This window comes from Moschus berezovskii, chromosome 16 (assembly GCF_049115385.1).
Source record: "Moschus berezovskii isolate FMDL1 chromosome 16, NW_MosBer_1.0, whole genome shotgun sequence".
Classification (NCBI taxonomy): domain Eukaryota; kingdom Metazoa; phylum Chordata; class Mammalia; order Artiodactyla; family Moschidae; genus Moschus; species Moschus berezovskii.
Genome location: NC_142475.1, coordinates 66,829,753 through 66,849,623, shown reverse-complemented (window position 1 = coordinate 66,849,623; position 19,871 = coordinate 66,829,753). Strand labels below are relative to the sequence as shown.

The 19,871-nt window shown below is 39.8% G+C and overlaps 1 protein-coding gene and 1 long non-coding RNA gene across 3 annotated transcripts in view; both read right to left on the bottom strand.

Moving 5' to 3' along the window:
* Positions 1-19,871, bottom strand: part of LOC148775265 (A-kinase anchor protein 4-like) — a 284,785-nt gene that overhangs the window by 241,639 nt on the left and 23,275 nt on the right. The window lies entirely within an intron of this gene.
* The window catches only part of LOC148775266 (uncharacterized), a 40,418-nt gene continuing 22,360 nt past the window's right edge, over positions 1,814-19,871 (bottom strand). Inside the window, exon 3 of the long non-coding RNA XR_016039379.1 lies at positions 1,814-6,933. This is a non-coding gene — a long non-coding RNA (uncharacterized LOC148775266). The remainder of the gene's footprint in view (positions 6,934-19,871) is intronic.

Genomic DNA, 19,871 nt, shown 5'->3' with positions numbered 1-19,871 from the left:
CCTTGGACATGACAATGAGTCCGTCAGAACTGTGGCTTCCCTACTGAAAAAATGGGCAGAATAATATCATTATTCTATTAGTCTGCTCTGCCTGTCTTACTTGGTTCATGTTGGCATCAAATAAATCACTATGTGGAAATAGCATTAAAGTCACTTTCACTTTCTTCACTTTAAAAAAAGAAGTACTTCAGTGTTATTACTATAATCATTAACTTGATTTTGCAACCACTCCATTTCTTCAATTCTGTCAATCTTATGACAAAGCAGAACCCTTGATGCAGGACACCCTTAACATCTCCACGTGTTTATAGCATGTTCATCCATCAAAACTCAACTTGAATGTTACCTCTGCCATGAACCTTTTACTGCCCCTCAATCCTCCTCTACTGTTTCATACAATAGGTGTTTGTATATGTGTTCTTCTCCACACTCAACCATTAAAACCTTAAGGGCAGGAACCAAGTTTTTTCTTTACATCATCAGGGAACTCGATGCTTTTCACCTGTGTCCTCAGACACACTGACTGACTTGAAGCAATAAACATTTTATGATCTCACAGTTTATGTGACTCAGGAATCTGAGCAGGGTTTAACCGAGTGTTTCTGGTTCAAGGTCTCTCCTGAGGCTGTGGTCGAGGTGTCAGCCAGGATTACATGGCCAACCTTACCTGGCCTGGAAGATGTGTTTCTAAGCGCCTTCTCAAGGCTGCTGGCAGGAAGCCTCAGTTCCTGTCCATTCAGCATCTCTTCACAGAGCAGCCCCCAACATGTCAGCTAGAGTGACTCTCTCCCCAGAGAGAGTGATTCCAGAGACTGAAAGCGAGGGATGCCATATTGCTTTTATGATCTCATCTCCAAGGCACACACTATCATCCTGCTTTCTTCCGTTTGTCAGAAGTGAATTAGAAAACCCAGCTCACACACAACAGGGGAGAATTATATGAGTGAATACCAGGAGACAAAGATGACCGCGGGCCACTGTGGAGGCTGGCTACCACAATGACTGAGGGAATGGATACGTCATGTTTATCTTTAATTTACTTCCCACTTGGGGCTTTATATTTTCTCCCAGTCAACACAGACTAGACTGCACTTTTGTTGAACTGTGCTCAGGAGTGCAAAGGCAAAGCAATCATTAACCTTTATTTAATTCAGAAAAGATGAGTTATAATGAAGAAGTCTGAAGCTAAATGAAAGTGACTTTTGCATTATCTAATCAATGCTTATTCTAAACCCACTTCCCGATTCAGTTCAGTTCAGTCACTCAGTTGTGTCAGACTCTCCACGACCCCATGAATCACAGCACGCCAGGCCTCTCTGTCCATTACCAACTCCCGGAGTTCACTCAAACTCATGTCCACAGAGTCAGTGATGCCATCCAGCCATCTCATTCTCTGTCGTCCCCTTCTCCTCCCGCCCCCAACCTTTCCCAGCATATATATATGTCAGTGAGTGAATGAACTTTTAAACAAAATTAACAGAATCTTTTTAGCAAATGATACCAATAAAATTAGTTAAGTATGTGGTAACTGGAATTAATTATTTTAAAAAATATTTTCTAATTTATATTTTCCATTTTCTTGCCTAGAAAATCCCATGGACAGAGGATCCCCGTAGGCTGCAGTCCATGGGGTCGCGAAGAGTCGGGCACGACTGAGCGACTTCACTTTCTCTTTTCACTCTCATGCATTGGAGAAGGAAATGGCAACCCACTCCAGTATTCTTGCCTGGAGAATCCCAGGGACAGAGGAGCCTAGTTGGCTGCCGTCTATGGGGTCGCACAGAGTCGGACACAACTGAGGTGACTTAGCAGCAGCAGCTACTAAATCAGATCAAGACTCTGACAATGAAGAGCCACGCTGTATTTGTTAAGCCTTTACAACATGCTCAATCAATGCTGTTGCTTGAGCCAGAAGGCAAGGAAGAGACACAAGGTCCCTAGGCTTACCCGGTTTATAACAGGACAAACACACACACTGCAAGAATTCTCTGGAATCTGATACATCAATTTATGCAATCTCTTTCAATACTCACCAACATAAATGTTTATATTCATCATACCTATGAATTTCTTCATGTTTCTCAATTTACTCAGAGTTCCTCTACATTTTTTGTAGGCTACCCAAAGTGGAGTGTCTTCCATGAAATTTTCCATGCTTCTTGTTCAATAAATTTTTTGTGCTTTAATAACCTTCTGCTTTGAATTTCCACAGCAAATGAACACTTAATTATGAGCTATCTTACTTTTTTTCCCTTCAAATTACTTCATGTGATTTAGTCATATTGCCCAAAAGATGGCAATTTCTTTGAAGTTCAAGCTCCTCCCCAATACTTAGAAGGTTTTCAATAAATGCTTGCCAATTGATGGCTAATAAAGATAAAGCGTTTGCTTTAGTGTCCTTGGCCAAAGCTCTGTGTGTTTGAATCTGGACTAATATGACTAGTTTCTGAATTAATATTCTAGGTGCCTAAGGCTGAGCCTAATTTGAATTAAAATTTACATAAATTATTTTAATCAAAATAAATGCACAGTGCCTTAATATTTTCTGAGTTTAGGATTTATTGGAGAGATTAATAAGTTCTTGCTCCTTAGTGTGGAAGTTTAGCAATTGGAATGTTAAATATTTCGTATTTTTACATAACTATACAAAAAGAGATACTATTATTTGTAGCATTCTGCAAATAATACAATAGTTGAAGCAGCTTGAGGTCTTGGAAAGAATTTTGGTGTTAGAGTCACACAGATCTGGGTAAGTCAAATTTTAACTTTATTATCTGGTGAATTGCAACCATTTTAAGATATCACGTTCTCCTCCATACAATGAGGTTATTGCTACTTGCTTTGCAGCGCTATTGGGTAGATGGCAATGAAGTGACTAAGTCACCTGCCCAGGGTCTCGGTAGCACTTACTGTGCCTACCTCACTTCTCACTCTTTCAGTAAATATTTCTTTAAGAAACACTGGAGCTATATGGCCCTGAGAGGAAAATCTATTAATCACCCAATATACCAAAACCAACAAACAAAAGCATCACTGATCAGTTTCAGAAACATTAAACACCAGCCCCACGGCTAGCCACATCTGACAATGTACTCAAGGAAATGGTGGGCCATTAGACTCCTGGTTTCATCCCAGATTCGTGGACTATGAAACTGCCTTGGGTCAAAGATATTTACAAAGCAGAAAAACTGAGAACAAGAATGGCTGGTCAAAAAGAAACAAAATGATGTAAAATCAATGCACCGTTCTCCGAATTCTCAGTTTACTCTATTTCTTTGAGAGCAGTAACCCTTCTTACTCTGAACTGTCAGGTTTCCCTTTAGTGGGCTCATGTTGCAGCACTGGACTTCTGTCCTCTATCCACAGGCCCTGTAGACTCCTGATTTCTAAGGGCATTTCGATTTTAGGCTTCACTGCCAATTCTCATGGAACACCTTAGTATCAATATTTGGCTCTGAATTTTAGAACTCTTTTTTTGTTTGTATTTTTCATTCTGTTTTTTAACAGTCCATAGTATCGAGAAATAGTCTTAGAATACATTTCTATGTTCCCTACATTTATTTGCAAAAATAGTCACATGTTTTAAAAATACTTAGCTAATATCCTCACAGAAAAATTCAACCTTTTTGTCACTTGAGCAAATAAGACCAAACTGAAGTCTTTTTTTAGAATCAATTTTTAAAATAGGTTTGAGCAATGGATTCATTTAAAGAGTAAATGTTGCTGGAGGTGAGGTGTGGATCTCAATCTAGATTAATTGCAGTCTATAGCTAAGAAGAGTGAAAAAGATGGTCAAGATGATGAGTAGAACCACAACAGAAATGAATCTTGGAAGAAAAGCACACAGAGAAGTTCGATGATCCATAGAGTCTACAGATTAGTCCAAGCTCTCATCTTCTCATTGGGAAATTCTCGAGAGGAGCGAAGAAGCAAAAGGTTGGCAAAAATATGATCCAGGAAAGCTGTGAGGAGGACTAGTGCTAGGACTTCAGCCCCTGGATAGTGACTAATTTATCTTCTACCCTTTTAAGTCCACCTCAGATAGACTCATGACATGCTTAGAATGATGTGAAAAGTTGTTCATGGATTATGCTGAACTCGTTTGCTATACTCAAGAAAATCTTGCACGGTTGAGAGGAAATAAGAAAAGTTGCCCTGTAGTGAGACTATTCTGATCTAGGGAGGCTCTAGATCTTATGAACTCTGACTAGACTGTCCTCTAGACTCTGAAGAAATCTGGTGTTTCTCAGTTTTAGACACTGTTTTTGGAAGTATGGGCTGAAGAAGCAGAGCGAACATGACCTCCATCTTGAACAGCTCACTTGGGCTATCCATACACTGTTAGCTCTTTCTCCCATTCTTTGGTGAGAAAATAGAATTGAACAGTGCCCCAAAACAGGAAAAAAAAATTTTTTAAAGCTTAAACTCAATGTTTTATAAGGAGTGATATAAAGTTCTGTTGGAACAGAGGCCAATGTAAAAGATTCTGGTAAAGAATGTGAAAATCCCCTATTATGTTGCAGCCCAAGTAGCCACAATGAGATGGAGCGAGTTGGCTAAACAACCTAACAGGAGTGACTGCAGCCTGACCAGGAGGAAAAGTACCAATGGAAGTAAGTTCTGAAGGAGGTCAAAGTGAACACCAGAGGAAGCTCCAGGAATGCAATGCCCAAGGTGTGATGAGCAGGTGAGTCAAGAGACACTGGCGGTGCTGAGAGCACAGATGCCCTGGGTGAGGGTCGCAGACTCGCCTTCCAATTAAGGTGGGATTTTCTCCAGCGTTGATGCTGTTACAGGCAGTCTTAAGCCTTGAGGAGAAGACTTGGATTGCGTGTACTCTCGCATCAGCAGTTTTCTAATATAATTAGTTATACTAGATTATAGAGCTTCTTTGTGCTTTTAGTAGTTATCCAAGTGCATCTCTAACTTTCTCAGGAAGGAGGAAGGCTACGTCAAGGTTAAGAGCAGGGACCTTTTTCAATTTACCTTTTAATGCTTCCCACCTTGCAGGATTGTGTTATGAAAACAGTACCCCAACGATAAATATTTAAGAAATTAAGATCAGAAAAAGGAGCAGAGGGAGGTGGGAGAGTGAAGGAGACAAATCCTACCCCCCAGCAGTTCCCAGGCTTCTCTTTAGCCCGGCTGGTGGCTCTCTAGGAAGGGAAACCTCACTCGAGTCTGCTATTTTTCCAACTTATCTAATCTACGTAACATTCACTTTTCCCCCATGAGCCTAGGACTTCGTTTATTCAGCCATTTATTTATCAAATATCTGTCAGGCTCATTCTGTGTGCCAGGCATATCATTATGCACTGGCCATAAGTAATAAGCATGAGAAATTGGGTCCTTGTTCTCTTGGAACTTACATTCTAATGGAAAAAGGGAAAAAAAATCAATCAATTAACCAACCAACCAGAAAAATATCAAGGCCCAGCTGAAAATAACATTAGGTGGGATGATAGAAGGTGACTCAGGATGACAGAAGGCTTTTCTCAAGGATACAGGAGAAGGCCCTCTAAACAGAGGGAACAGAGAGTGCAAAGGCCCCAAGGCAAGGAGAACTTTGAAATGTACAAAAAAGCATATGGCTGTTGAGTATATTAGACTGGGGAGAGCAGAACAAGGTGAGTTGGAGGAATACAGTGGGACAGACTGTACTGAGCTTTGGCAATATATGTGACTGTCACCCCACACACCGCAATCCATAACATACACTTAGGGAGATACTGTCCTTTAAACAAATTATCAGTAAATCAAATTAATAGGTCAGTGTAAAATGATAAATTATAAATACTTGCTTCAGGCCAAAAAAAGTTATGCTATTTATCTAGAGAGAGAGTTATTTTTAAAAGTTAAAGGAAGGCAAAGGAAGGAGTAAGAGTTTGGGGTTAGCAGATGCCAACTATTATATATACATTGATAAACAACAAGGTCCTCCTGGATAGCACAGAAAACTGTATTCAATATCCTGTGATAAACCATAATGGAAAAGAAAAAAATATGTATATACATATACACACACACATACTGTATATATAACTGAGTCACTTTTCTGCACAGCAGAAATTAAACAGCATTGAAAGTCAACTATATGTCAATAAAATGTTAAAGACAGGTAAAGTAAAAAATTTAAGCATGGGATAGTAGAAAAGCTAGTATCTTACAGTCACCTCCATCTCTCATTATTTAATTCTTAGACGATATGGACACGTTCAATTCTGTTGTGTCAGAAAACACAGAATTGTCTTCATTGAATCAAATTGAACAGCAAGTATTATCTGTCTTCAGAACACAATGCGGTTGCATCTATATTCTACATTAAAAAAAAAAGAACTATAAGTATGCACCAACCTACTAGCACTTGGAAAAGCAGGCAAATACTGAATGAAAACAGATAGAAGAGTAGCTTCCCAAGTTAGAAAAGCAGGTTTGAAATTTTTGAAATAAATATTCCCTTTACCTTAAAAACACAATAAATTGCTGCAAACAGTGTTATTTCATTCTTCTTTACGATTGAGTAATATTCCATTGTATAAATATGCCACACCTAATAAGCCAGAGAAAAACAAATATCATATAACATTGCTCATACATAGAATCAAAAAAGAAATGAAATTATATACAAAATAAAAAATAGGCCCACAGACAGAGAAAACAAACCTATGGTTACCAAAGGGGAACGGTGGGGGAGGAATAAATTAGTAATTTGCGGTTAATAGATGCGTGCCTGTGTGCTAACTGGCTTCAGTCCTGTCCAACTCTTGGTGACCCCATGGACTGTAGCCCGCCAGGCTCCTCTGTCCAAGGCATTCTCCAGGCAAGAACACTGGAGCGGCTTGCCTTGCCCTCCTCCAGGGGATCTTCCCCCAGATATCAAACCTGAGTCTCCACCAGCTTCTGCGTTCTTTACCGCTGAGCCACCAGGGAAGCCTGGGATTAACAGATACAAACAGATATAAAATAAAAAGCAAGAACCTTCCATATAGCACATATATTGAGTATAAAAGACTCAATATTTGATGAGGACCTATGAGGAAAAGAATCTGAAAAAAATATATATATATGTATATATAACTGAATCATGTTTCTGTGCCTCTAAGCCTAACACAATATTAGAGGAAATCAACTCTGCTTCAATTAAAATAGCGTAATAATTTTACTTAGATATGATTCATGTCAGTAGTAGTTTAAGCGGATGCACCACCTGCACACTTGAAGGCCTTTCTCAAAGTTCGCGTTTTTAGTTTGTTCCTGGACATTCCAAGTGCTGTGGAAACAATGAAAACAGCAAACCCCACTGACCCTGCCTCATGCCTTCACCCCAGCTTCAGTTGGCACCAGCCAGATGGGGGAGTTTGCTCATTTGCTGCAAGGGACAGTAGGAACACTCGTCTTGACTGATGTTATGTAAAATGTCACAGACTTTTGAATTTCATCTTGGCAAGGCACGATGGAAGTGCTCCAGATCCAAAGGCTGTAGAGGGCTGTACAGTCACCGCACAAAGGGCTGATGTGTTGCATATTGAATTCAGGCAGTGATTACATATAATTGTATCATTACCATCATTACCTAGAGTGAGATTAATGGAAGCAACTATTCAGAAAAACAAGGAAGAAATTAGCTTTGAAGGAGCAGAATGAAAGATTTTAATTGGGAGAAGAATTCAGTCACATTTAAAAATTACTGGTTGTGATTCCATCAGACTCACAGCCCCCCATCGTCTTCACGGCTTTGATTCGTATGCTTCATTTCATTTGTCCACTCAATATCTACCGAAAACAACCTCACCTCAAGGCTAATAAACCAACCTGTCTGACATGTTTATTTTAATAAATGGTCAGAGGAATTTGCCACACTTACTGACAGAGCCAATAAATGAAGTGTTTTCTTTGTTTATTGTGTGTGTGTGTGTGCCATTAAAATCAACACATCTGTGGCAAAACCCCTTTTGGAAGCAAAATAACATGGTACAGATGTGAACTATATACATGTTTCACGTTAAGTTGGAAATTAGCAATTCTTAGCATCTAAGATACCAGGCCAATTTTATTCAAATACATTCATATAATTTGCATATAAAAATTCTATTGGTTGTTTTTCTCACCAGGGCTGTGTGAATTGTTTTCAACTTTATATACACATAAGAAAGACTCTTTCTAGTCCCTGACTCAGTACAGAGAAATGTTCTTTATCCATGGGTTCTGCAAAGGGATTGTACTGGAATTCTTGACCAGAAGGGTCTTGACATCTAGGGATACACTTTCCTCCCCTACCCGTCACTGTGAGAGAGATTCAAAAGAATCTCTTGGAGGGGTTACAAACTAGATCAGAATACTTAGCTCTACATCTAAATGTAGGTTTGAACTTAGGCTATGGTTTAAAAACTGTTGCAATACATACATTTTCTTAGTTCAGTTAGATAAATATTTCATTGATATTAAGTCATATACATATGGGTTTTCCTGGTGGCTCATTGGTAGAGTATCTGTCTGCAATGCAGGAAACCATCTACAATGCAGGAGATGTGAGTTTGATCCCTGGGTCAGAAAGATCCCCTGGAGGAGGAAGTGGCAACCCATTTCAGTATTCTTGCCTGGGCAATCCCTTGGACAGAGGAGCCTGGCAGGTTTTATAGTTCATGGAGGTCACAAGAATTGGACACAACTTAATGACTAAATCACCACCACCACCCATACACATATACTATGTAAACTGCAACATAAATAGTTTAATACAGTGGGTTTCTTTGTAACAGCTTCTGTACTCACTCTGCAAACTGAGAAGAATAGAAAGCTGGGTATTCCTTCAGTCTGGAAGAACAGTTATTTATAGCATTCAATCTATCCACTGTAGTATCACAACTGCTTACCCCTTACATGATATAGCACTTTACATATTTCAAATATTTATTTTATATCTGTTTTTACAAAAGCTTAAAAGGTAGAAAACCCAGGAATCATGACTTTCTTTGATAGCAAAACTATAAAATATAAAAGTGGTTTAAGGTGAAACAGATAAAAACTTGAAATTATTATTTTTTTCTTCCCAGTTCAGAACTCTTTTTAAAAACAGCTTTAGGAGCATGTGGAATTAAGAACCAGTTCCAGTGATGAAACAGCCATATTCAGCCACATTCCCTACACCAACATCCATCACTGTCTCCTTCTAGGTAACTGCCATAATTGTCTTATGGATCCCAGGCTTCTACTGTCCCCTGTTCTCATCATTTTTGTACCCGACAGCCAGGTTGATCCTTTCAGGGAGGTGTTCTCATCATGCCACCTCTCTGGTTTAAAACCTTCAGTGACTCAGTACCTGCTCTTAGGAAGAAAGCCTAAAATCCTTAACAGGACCAAACTCAGATCTCTGTTCAAAGGTCACCTCATCCCCCCAACCACTCTATAAACCAGGGACTCTTCTGCTCAGTCGCTTTTCATCCCCCTCACCTGCTTTAGTTTTCATCGTAACACTTACCACCTGACACAGTCTCTACTTAAGGGTTTAACTGTCAATTATTTGTCTTCTCAGGTATTCATCAGTTTTGTTCATTTCTACATCCCAGAATAGCACCTTATAGCAGATGCTGTTTTTTTTTTTTCCAGCTGAAAAACAAAGTGCATACATTCCACCTTATCCATTTGGGCTGCTATAACCAGTGGCTCAGCAGTAAAGAATCTGCCTGCAATGCAGGAGACTCAGGAGATGTGGCTTCGATGCCAGGTGGGGAAGGCATGCCCCCTGAAGGTGGGCATGGCAACCCACTCCAGTATTCTTGCCTGGAAAATTCCATGGACAAAAGAGCCTGGTGGGCTGTAGTCCATGGAGTCACAAAGAGTCCAACATGACTGAACTGACTGAGCACAAGCAAGAACAAAATACTGTAGACTGGCTGCCTTGTAAAAAGAAATGTAATTTTTACAGTTCTGGAGGTTGGAAATCTGAAATCATAATTCCAACACAGTCTTAAGTTTTGCTAAGAAGGTTCTTTCAGGTTTCAGACTATAGACATTCTGTGTCCTCACATGGTCAAAGTGCACTAGGGCATTCTTAATAATGGCACTAACACCATTCGTGAGGGCTCCACCCTCATGACCTAAGTACCTCCCAAATGTCTTACTTCGCAAGGGCGTCATACTGAGCATTAGGGTTTTGACATATGAATGTGGGGACACATTCAGACCACAGCAATTCCCTGCAACGCCTTGCAAGGTCCAGCTCCTGCTCTCCTTTCCAGCCTCAACCCTCACGGCATTTCCTCTCGCTCTTGTTCTCCAGGCCCACAACCTTCTTTCATGTTCCCTGAATATACAAGGATTCCTCCCATCCCATAGTCTTGTTCCTGAACCTGGAAAGCATTTGCCTCCAACCCCTTTAAACTCATGCCTGTTTCTCCCAGTAGATGCTCTGTTTCCTCACAGCAGAATTTTTGGCTGCTGTTGTTCTGCTCACTTTTGCATCACCAGTAACTGGTCTATAGAGTGAAAGTCAGTTTGATAGGACATCCCTATTTATTTATGTTCTAAATAGGTAATGTGCTCCCTTATTGAATTAATCCATCAATGTTTCATTCCCATTGACTGGCTCATATTTGGAAGTGCCTGGCTGAGTAAATTGGATAAAGTTAGGCAGTCCATAAACTGGCACAAATGGAAACCCCATTAGCAAATTGCCCTGTCTGTGCTGTTAGGAGCAGCAAGTTTGGGGTGCCTTTCACAGAGTTAAATGCTTTTAGTGCAAATTAAGTTACCAGTTTCTCAAAGCCTCTAGCATATGCCACACTGAAAACATTAATTCACCCTCTGGATTTAAGTGAGATAAAATCTGGATTGAAATAATTAAAATGCCATTATAACAGCATTTTCTTCCAAGAGGAAGGTCACTTCTTCTAAACTGTGAAAGTTATGTTTACCTGTTAGAAGCTACAAAAAAAGGGGCACTTACCCCTACTTTCTGGTGTGAATTGAACACTGTCTTTTCAACTTGTCCTCACATTGTTGAACAAGCAGGTTGAAAAAAAGACTTGAATTTAATTCAGCCTAGTGTATTCACTGCGGGCACATCTTGATGGTCCCCATCCTGAGGCAGAACTGGGAGTGACTCCTCGATATTCCGTATGTGCTGACAAAGATGACCAGTCAGAAAGGCTCCCTGCTTCAGGAAAGCAGCAAAGCACAGTTTCTCCCCTCTCCTTATAAACAAAGAAACACTTTTCCCTAATGTTATGACTATCAAGAATAAAGGGTCTCACTAGTATCAATCAAACAGATGAATATTGAAATAATTTTGTGTTTGCAACTGACACACCATCTCCCTGACTGGCAAAATTGGATTCTGAAAATAGCTGATAATAGAAAATAAGCTCTCAGGATTCAGGTAGGAAAGGCTGATGAGAAAAGAGTAGAATAATGGAAAGAAAATGTCTTTAGGATCAAACTGACCTGGGATTGACATTTACTTTGACCACTTGCTTACTGTGAGCTGAAGAAATACCATTTAACTGTCTAGACATCAGTATACCTCTTTCTAAAATGGGGCGAACAGAATGCCTAAGTCTTTTGTTGTGGTAGAAATTAAATGTGATTAACATAAGCTAAAGTGATAATATGAAATCCTACATAAAGTAAGTCCTTAATAAACATAATTCCCTATTCCCAGTCCCCACTGTAATGTATTAAAAGATTCAAGGAGGATTCCAGGCACTTAATTAGGTCAATGTAAGAACTAGCTAGTGACTTTTTCCCCCCTGTATTTTAACTGTTCAGATAATTCATCTAAAAGTGATTCTCTTTAGCGACTTCCCTGGTGGTCCAGTGGTTAAGAATCCGCCTTGCAATGCAGGGGATGTGGGTTCGATCCCTGGTCAGGGAACTAAGATCCCACAGGCCACTGAACCAGCTAAGCCCACACAACACGACCAGAGAGTCTGTGAGCCACAGCCAAGACTGGATGAAGCCAAATGAATAAACGTTTTAAAGCTGCTTCTTTTCACGTTACATATACTAGGCAAAAGGCTAAGGCTACAGGATGTTTTTGGTAGATTTAGATTTAGAATATATGTAGTAGTGGTAGGAAGGGCAGTATATTAAGATGCATTTTTTCTTTCTTTCAGGAATATCAACAACACGGAATAGGAGGTTGGCCAACATACTCTGAGAGGAGGGAAGGTGGCTAACTAAATGACATTATCTGCAAGTCCATTCACGCCTTCATTCAACTTTTATTAAGTTCTTGCTGTGTGCAAGGCACTGTACTCTTTCAGAGGGATATTATGAATGCAACTGCTATATCCCTTCCTTGACGAACTAAAAGTCTAATGATGATGAAAGGTAGCAATGTCTGTTAAATTATTACACAATACTGTTCAAATATAGAACTTAAAACTGAGATAAACCCTCTGAAGGAAAGGAGCTAAAAGAATATATGATGAAGGATGCTCATTTGGACAAAGTCGTCCAGGAAGGCTTCCCTATACAACAGTGATTTGCATTGGGGGGTAAGTGAGAGTTACCTGGGAAACCCAAGAAAGGTCACCAGCCTTCTCTCCCTGGGAAACTCTTCATTTTGAAGCCACCTGATTCCCACAGGCCTCATTGGAGGATGATCCACACCTCTCTGACCTGGTCATGATGCTTAACACTTGCATGCAACCCACTTAGTTTAATTAACGGTTATGTTTACGAGGAGTAATTTTTTTATACAAGTGGAATTCTGAGCAATTTTGTTTATTATTTGATTTCTATTCTCGTTACATTCCTGTTTACCCAAGATATAAGGATGGAATTCCAGTTGAGCTATTTCAAGTCTTGAAAGATGATGCTGTGAAAGTGCTGCACTCAATATGCCAGCAGATTTGGAAAACTCAGCGCTGGCCACAGGACTGGAAGAGGTCAGTCTTCATTCCAATCCCAAAGAAAGGCAATGCCAAAGAATGCTCAAACTACCGCACAATTGCACTCATCTCACATGCTAGTAAAGTCATGCTCAAAATTCTCCAAGCCAGGCTTCAGCAGTATGTAAACCGTGAACTCCCAGATGTTCAAGCAGGTTTTAGAAAAGGCAGAGGCACCAGAGATCAAATTGCCAACATCCGCTGGATCATGGAGAAAGCAAGAGAGTTCCAGAAAAACATCTATTTCTGCTTCATTGACTATGCCAAAGCCTTTGACTGTGTGGATCACAATAAACTGTGGAACATTCTGAAAGAGATGGGAATCCCAGACCACCTGACCTGCCTCTTGAGAAACCTGTATGCAGGTCAGGAAGCAACAGTTAGAACTGGACATGGAACAACAGACTGGTTCCAAATAGGAAAAGGTGTACGTCAAGGCTGTATATTGTCACCTTGCTTATTTAACTTATATGCAGAGTACATCATGAGGAACGCTGGGCTGGAAGAAGCACAAGCTGGAATCAAGATTGCTGGGAGAAATATCAATAACCTCAGATATGCAGATGACACTACCCTTATGGCAGAAAGTGAAGAGGACCTCAAAAGCCTCTTGATGAAAGTGAAAGAGGAGAGTGAAAAGGTTGGCTTGAAGCTCAACATTCAGAAAACGAAGATCATGGCATCTGGTCCCATCACTTCATGGGAAATAGATGGAAAAACAGTGGAAACAGTGTCAGACTTTATTTTTTGGGGCTCCAAAATCACTGCAGATGCTGATTGCAGCCATGAAATTAAAAGACGCTTGCTCCTTGGAAGGAAAGTTATGACCAACCTTGATAGTATTTTAAAAAGCAGAGACATTACTTTGCCAACCAAGGTCCGTCTAGTCAAGGCAATGGTTTTTCCCGTGGTCATGTATGGATGTGAGAGTTGGACTGTGAAGAAAGCTGATTGCCGAAGAATCGATGCTTTTAAACTGTGGTGTTGGAGAAGACTCTTGAGAGTCCCTTATACTGCAAGGAGATCCAACCAGTCCATTCTAAAGGAGATCAATCCTGGATGTTCATTGGAGGGACTGATGCTGAGGCTGAAACTGCAATACTTTGGCCACCTCATGCGAAGAGTTGACTCACTGGAAAAGACTCTGATGCTGGGAAAGGTTGGGGGTGGGAGGAGAAGGGGACGACGGAGAATGAGATGGCTGGATGGCATCACCGACTCTGTGGACATGAGTTTGAGTGTACTCCGGAAGTTGGTGATGGACAGGGAGGCCTGGCGTGCTGTGATTCATGGGGTCGTGGAGAATTGGACACGACTGAGCGACTGAACTGAACTGAAGTGAATAAGCATTTTTAAAATAATGTTAGAATGCAAGATATCAGAAACTAACACCTCAGAGTTCAAGTAACTGGTAAGATGAACTTTAATAACCTAGGAAAAGCCAAAGGGATTGGGATCCTGGATAACTAAGCTTCGATTCAGGGAAGTAAACCCAACATGCTATCTTGTAGAAGTAACTGAGCAAGACTTATGGATTCTTTACAGCAGTGATTAAACTGAAACAGCCTGGAAGTTCCATAAGGCTAAGTGGTATTTTGTCATGCAATTATAATTCTGTTTGGTTCAGCAAAAGTGCAGGAAAACGCAGAAAACTTCTCTCCTGTGGAGGTTTCTGCTTTTCTGCTAGATCAGAAATACACACTATGGGCCCTGCTTCCTGGTAGTATTCTGTTACTTAGCAACCAACATGTCTAGGCATTACAAGCAAGAGGGCTATATGAATATACACTCTTACTCTTTTTTTTTCCCCAACAACAGACAGGAGGGAATGCAGTGGGAAACAGCTATAAATCAGCAACAGCAACAAAAAAAGATAACTTCTAAAAGTTTGCTTGAGAATGAGCACACTATCAAATATGTAACACTGATTTGCATGAAATTTAAATATTTCCCTCAATATTTGCAGGAGGGTATATTTTATGAATTCTTGCGTCTCTTTTAATATCCAAAACTCAAAACACAATAATAGTGACATTAGAATGATAATTATAATTATAAACTCCTTCATATCACCATTCAATGTTTTTGGTAGAGGGTTTCCTTTGGTTTTATGTTCATAAATAACATTCATTTATTATAAATTGCTATGCCCTGTGGGAAGAATAATATTTCAGAGCTTCATTCCTTATAGACTGTCAAACGTTTCAACTGACCTTATACTTCTGGGTCAAAATGTCTTTTTCAATTAAGAATTGAGAAGAAATAGAGGATGTGGTAAAGCAGGTAACAGCAAAAGCTGAAGTATGGAAGTAAGGTTGTTGGTGTGGGAAATGGAGAGGAATAAGTGACTCCGACACCAGCTGGCAGATTTCACAATAGAATCACTGATGAAAGAATAGGCCAAAAGGATGGGGGGGGCAATAAAAGAAGAGGAGAGGAATAACATGTGAGTGCCATGGGATGGAAATAAAAAAAAGGATAATGAAGGCAGTGAGCAGGATTGGTTTCCTAGTGGAAAGGTTAATTAAATCTCTCATGGCATGAAATTCTTAAAGAACTCCTTTCCTGACTATGTGTGCCTATGTTCGTGTGTGTTCTTTGTAAACACACAGAGATGATAATGATTTTCTTCTAACATCCTTTCATGCTAAAACTTGAGCATAATTTTTAAAAGGACAATAGTTTAGCATTTTAGGGCTTCTTATATGTTGAGTTGGAAGAAATTTAACACTGTTGACCTGAAAATAAATCTTAAGGAGTCAGAGTTTGTTCTCTGTTCATTGCTCTGCTTTATGCTCTCCAAAATTTAAAACCAACAACAAAAAAGCAAAACCAGTGTCTCTATTAAAATAGATGGCAAAATGAAAAAAAAAATAAATGGCAAAATGAATCAACTCTTATAAACAATAGAAGGGACAAAAGGGACCCCCCCCCCCCAACCAAGGCTTGGGGGCTTTGCTACTACTCTGAAGACCAGGAGGCTGGTTTCTAAGCTAAAGAAATGATTACAGATCATCCCAGGAGGACGCCAGCCAATAAGATGGCAGCAGTGCTATTTGTTTTCTGCCTTTTGTGTGTTTCTTAGTGGTAATCTTGCCGTGCTGTCACACAGACTCCAGCAGCCTGGGGCAGGCTGGGGGCTTGGGGAAGGAGTTGGGGTTTCTGATGTCAGTGTAAAGGGCAAAGGCTGATCAGTATCATCAAGAGCTCACTGTCCATCCAAGGCACGGCGAGCTGTCTCCATCACTGTGACCCTTTTAGGCCCATCCGTGTACTTGATACACACTTACATGGGAAGGTATTGTGTGCAGTAAATACCTTCTTTTTGTTTGTTCTATATTTAGCCTTAGCTTTGACTTTAAAAAGCATTTGTTTTTATTTATTTTCAGAATCCCAGAGTATACTGACTACTGAAATAATTGCAGTGGATCAGGCTACAAGTTGTAGGGGAGAAGTATGAATATACCTGCTCCACAAGAAGCCAGCCTTCCTAGACCCTCCTGTGCTTAAATAGAATCCTTTCATGTGGAAAATCAAAAACAACAGAGGGAAGCAGTTTCCTGAGGAAGGCATTTTTTTTTTCTTTTCCAATTTGTCAGAAAGCAAATGAGAGAGAGGAGAATGTGTCAGCAATGTTTCATTCTGCCCTCAATATCTTAGGAGAAGTTTCCAATGGTTTTATTGCCAAAGAAAGCATCTCCCCTTCTTTAATAGTGAGAGATAACTTTGGAAATGAGCAGGGTGAAGGTTTTTCTAAGTTGAACCACAATAAATTGATGATGATGGTATATAATAATACCAATAAAAATAGGACCATCACAGAACCAAGGATGGAAGAACAATGCAACATAACATCTCCTTCAATAACTGCTATTGTTATATGGCTTATGAACATTTTCCCACATACTTTGAGCCTTATCACAGGCTCAAAATCAGACATTTTAGCATTTGCCTTCACTTTGTCATCTTATGTAATGTAGGCGTACTTCTTTTCTCATAATTATAGGGCAAGGATAGTTTTGGCATTAATGATTAGCTCTAGTGATAGTAAAAATGGGCAATACATGTGATTAAAGTATTCTTTCAAAGGCAGAAATTTAAAACCATGGTGTTAAGGGAGAAGAATTAAAGCCCATCCATAAATCAAATGCATTCTGTCATGTCTAGCATAGAATGTTGGCTGAATTTATTTGCTGTTGAGTTTCACTGATTCTCAGATCTCTTTGGGCTACATTAAAAAACTATTAGAGGATATATTATGTTCACGTTTCTGTGGTAAGTACTTGGAAAAAACAAAGATATTAAAAATGCTTTCTCTATCCTGGAGGCATATACTAAAATCTAGTTAGGAAGATAAAATTTATAAACCTAAAATGTCTTCAATTCAAGGCAAAAAAAAAAATCAACCGCTCGGAAAAGATCACTGAGTAAAACAGGTCAGGTTCTACGTGCTAAGCTGTGTGAAAGAAGGCCCAATAACTCTGAAAAGAAAAGAAAAAGAGAGAGGAAAGAAGGGAAAGAACGAATGAAGGGATGGAGTGAGAGGAAGAAAGGAAGAAAAAACAAAACACCTACCTCTGGATCCAACTTTACACTTGAGACAGAAACACAGCTGGTCCTAACTTGACTCTGTCTCCGGACACCCACCCCAGAACCAAGACTTGTCATAACAAGACCTGTCCTCAGTTTAGTTATCTGTAAAATGGACTGAAAAAAAATCCCATAAATCCATCTCTTAGGAGAAAAGTCTGGCTTATAAACCTTTCTTAGATAGAAGACAGATGTTTTGGACACTAATCACTTACATACATACATTGATTAGCAGAGGATATCATTTTACATACTATGGCATAAAACATTTGTCTGATTTACTATTACTATCAATAGCAGTTACCCTAAAAATAGTGGCAGACACCATTTATTAAGCACTTACTATATATACATGCCTTACTGGGTACTTCATCTGTCTCTGTTTAACTCAGTTTAACCTCAAAACTCTATGAGATACTTCTGGGGCTTCCCTGGTGACTCAGGTGATAAATCTTCCTGAAATGTGGGAGACCTGGGTTGGGAAGATCCCCTGGAGAAGGGAATGGCAACCCATTCTAGTATTCTTGCTTGGAGAATTCCATGGACTTAGGAGGCTGGCAGGTACAGTCCATGGGGTCACAAAGAGTTGGCCACAACTCAGAGACCGACACTCACACTTCAGTTTCAGAATTACTACCTTGCAGACAGACTCAGGGACCGCAATGTTTATGAGTAATAGGGTCAGGATCTGAAGCCCTTTCTGTCTCTGCCTATGACGAGTCTAGGTAGGGTTTGATGCCCAGGTAGCTTAACCACCAACCTAACTACCTCTGCTAACCATTTCATTCTTGCATCTAGTTAGACTTATGCATCCAGCTTATTCTGCTAAACAATAAGAGTTGATAAAGGAAAAAAGATGTGAATTAAAAATAAAGAATATAGCAAAGGACTTCTAAAGGTGACTAATCTGTAAAAGCCACTGAATGTCCTCATTGTGTAGATACTTAAACTAAGGTCAGAAAGGGTCAGTCACTGGCTGAAGGTTATCCACCCATATTGTCAGAACTAGACATGGAACCCAGGCTGACTGATTCCTATTCCATCCTTCTTTCACTTCTTCAGTGACGTAAAGTAGTAAAATGCTAAGGAAAGAATACATTTACAGAATTTGACAATTATCCACAAGGTTAAAGCATAGATTTTCTATGTAAATCTATTCTATGTAGATCTTTGTTACTAAAACTCTAACAGGTGAGTTAGATGTCCTGCTTTAGCAAAAGTAACAGTAGCATATTGGCTTCAATATGCTACAATGGAGCCAGTACTTAAATAGGGTTAAATTGGGTTCTACTTTCAAATTTAACTAGATATTTGCTGTGCAAATGTTAGCTGTTGCATGAAGGCTTTCCAATGAATCACGCCATTGGGCTTCCACTTCTTGTATGGTGCTTTTCATACCAAGTCTGGACTCGGTCATGTGATTTGCTTTGGTCAGTGGTACAGCAAGTAGGACCCGGCAAGGTTTACACGCTGGGGACATCTACAGAGGCAATGTGAAAGACCATTGGCAAGGCATGCCTGGGCAGTCCAGCCATTGCTGTTACAGATGAGCTCAGTCCTTAGCCACAGCAACCAGAACCTAATGGAAGCTCTATCAGCTTTGAAGATTAACAGATTAGGTTAAAGGCTTTGTCCTATCCTACTAGACCCACTTTCAAGAAACAATGTGTCTTCTTCCATGTCTCAAGCCTTCAGTGAAAGATTAGCAATGAGACTCAAACCTAGACATACCTATTCCCATTCTCTCCTTTCTCCCTCATTTGTATATCCCATGTTTCAAAAAGATCCCTTATCTCACTCATTCTTTGATGATGAGCCGGACTTAGTGAGTCACTTTCCCAAAAGAGAGAAACACAAGAGAAGAATGAGAAATTTAATAGTGAAAAACTTAGCAAATACTACCTTATCCAGGTGATGAAGGCTAACATCACCAGTGCAAGGCATGGAGATAAATATGCCTCCAGATACAAAGTTACAGGAAGGACATTTCACGGCTGTGGGATCTTCCTCGGAAAACGTAACATCAGTCTAAACACGAGCTAAACATCAGACAATTCCAAACTATACGGCACTCTACAGAAATACCCGACTAGAACTCCTCAAAACTATAAGGTCATAGGGGAAAAAAAGGAAACAATTAAGAGATTATTACTGACTAGACAAGACCAAGGCAACATGGCAACCAGGTAACTAAACACGGCACGCTAGACTCAATTTTACAAAAAGTGCATATTAATGAAGAAACTGGTGAAATCTGAACAAAGTGTTGAGTTTAGTTTAAAAAAGGAAAGGACATTTATCATGTAGCAAATGTCACTACATCCTTCCAATCCACAAATGAATTTAAAAGTAAAAGACACCATCCACTTAAGAGGACAGGAGCATTGT